We start from the raw sequence: 2,620 nt of genomic DNA, 5'->3' as shown, positions 1-2,620 counted from the left end.
AGTGATGCACCACACAACAGGTTTTAATATACGCGATCGTGTGTGATTCAGTGTGAACTTGGTGCGCCAAGTCCATTTGTGATGCATCACTTAGCTAACCATCTTTCGGGACTGTTTAGGGTATGTGCTCCTCCACATCTATGCTTACTCGTACACATTCTCTGTCAATAGGTTTAAGATCGGGCATTCTACCATATCATTGCCTTAATGCTTTCAAATCAAGGCTACCAGGGTAGCCTAATTGCGTTCGAAACTCAACTTGTGAGCTGTCGGCCCTAGAAGTTTTTTAGGCTGCTAGGACCTCTCTCTATATTTTGCCTTTGGACTTCTCGAAGCTCAACTTGTGAGCAGTTCCATGCACCACTACCCGTATCTCTTAGCTTAGTTCTAGCCATGTGCGTTCAAAGCTCAACGTTAAGCTGTGTCCTGCACCACAATCGTTATATAATAAGCTTATCTCTAAGCTTTTTGCGTTCAATGCTCAACGTTAAGCTATCCCTTCGCTTAGAACCTCGCTCTACATTTTGCCTTTGGACTTCTCGAAGCTCAACTTGTGAGCAGTTCCATGCACCACTATAGGTATCTCTTAGCTTAGTTCTAGCCATGTGCGTTCAAAGCTCAACGTTAAGCTGTGTCCTGCACCACAATCGTTATATAATAAGCTTATCTCTAAGCTTTTTTGCGTTCAATGCTCAACGTTAAGCTATCCCTTCGCTTAGAACCTCGCTCTATATTCAACTTTCAGATACCTCAAATCTCAACTTATGTGGTCTGCTATCGAGCTTGAAGGGCTTCGTTCTCTGACAGAGGGGGGTTTTTGGGCCAAATTATGCAATATTAGTTTAACCTCCGTCGCAGAACCACATTTGACCAGGTCGAGAAAAAAATTTTTTCGTGACGACCTGGTCCCCCATAGTAGGGAATGAACATGACATCTTAACCATATTTGACCATTTTCAAATTTCTCGTCGCGGAATGATGACTTTACTAGTAAAATTTGTTCCGGGTAGGGACCTCCCATACAAAATTTTCATCGCTCCAAAAGTGATTTTGTTTCACTTTTCAACATTTACAAGGTCCATAAATCATGTTTTGAGACGATATGGAAAAAAAAATTTTTTGCCCGTCTCGACCAACTCGACCGATGGTGACCACAGTAGGGTGCTCCATACAAATTTTCCTTATGTGGAATTTTCAGTGTAAAATAAGGTTTCTCCAATCGATCGCGGGTTTCACTTTTCATCATTTGCTAGGTCTAACTATGATGTTTTGAGTGGTCCCGCAAAAATTTTTTCTTGGACCGGGCCTTCCTTCCCGGCCCTGTCGGTGTGCTCTGCAGTAGGGTGCTCCATACAAATTTTCCTTATGTGGAATTTTTCAGTGTAAAATAAGGTTTCTCCAATCGATCGCGGGTTTCACTTTACATCATTTGCTAGGTCTAACTATGATGTTTTGAGTGGTCCCGCAAAAATTTTTTCTTGGACCGGGCCTTCCTTCCCGGCCCTGTCGGTGTGTTCTGCAGTAGGGTGCTCCATACAAATTTTGCTTATGTGGAATTTTTCAGTGTAAAATAAGGTTTCTCCAATCGATCGCGGGTTTCACTTTTCATCATTTGCTAGGTCTAACTATGATGTTTTGAGTGGTCCCGCAAAAATTTTTTCTTGGACCGGGCCTTCCTTCCCGGCCCTGTCGGTGTGCTCTGCAGTAGGGTGCTCCATACAAATTTTCCTTATGTGGAATTTTTCAGTGTAAAATAAGGTTTCTCCAATCGATCGCGGGTTTCACTTTTCATCATTTGCTAGGTCTAACTATGATGTTTTGAGTGGTCCCGCAAAAATTTTTTCTTGGACCGGGCCTTCCTTCCCGGCCCTGTCGGTGTGCTCTGCAGTAGGGTGCTCCATACAAATTTTCCTTATGTGGAATTTTTCAGTGTAAAATAAGGTTTCTCCAATCGATCGCGGGTTTCACTTTTCATCATTTGCTAGGTCTAACTATGATGTTTTGAGTGGTCCCGCAAAAATTTTTTCTTGGACCGGGCCTTCCTTCCCGGCCCTGTCGGTGTGCTCTGCAGTAGGGTGCTCCATACAAATTTTCCTTATGTGGAATTTTTCAGTGTAAAATAAGGTTTCTCCAATCGATCGCGGGTTTCACTTTTCATCATTTGCTAGGTCTAACTATGATGTTTTGAGTGGTCCCGCAAAAATTTTTTCTTGGACCGGGCCTTCCTTCCCGGCCCTGTCGGTGTGCTCTGCAGTAGGGTGCTCCATACAAATTTTCCTTATGTGGAATTTTTCAGTGTAAAATAAGGTTTCTCCAATCGATCGCGGGTTTCACTTTTCATCATTTGCTAGGTCTAACTATGATGTTTTGAGTGGTCCCGCAAAAATTTTTTCTTGGACCGGGCCTTCCTTCCCGGCCCTGTCGGTGTGCTCTGCAGTAGGGTGCTCCATACAAATTTTGCTTATGTGGAATTTTTCAGTGTAAAATAAGGTTTCTCCAATCGATCGCGGGTTTCACTTTTCATCATTTGCTAGGTCTAACTATGATGTTTTGAGTGGTCCCGCAAAAATTTTTTCTTGGACCGGGCCTTCCTTCCCGGCCCTGTCGGTGTGCTCTGCAG

Source organism: Anopheles marshallii (genome assembly GCF_943734725.1).
Source record: "Anopheles marshallii chromosome X unlocalized genomic scaffold, idAnoMarsDA_429_01 X_unloc_103, whole genome shotgun sequence".
Taxonomy (NCBI): Eukaryota; Metazoa; Arthropoda; class Insecta; order Diptera; family Culicidae; genus Anopheles; species Anopheles marshallii.
Note: the sequence above shows the minus strand (reverse complement) of the source record.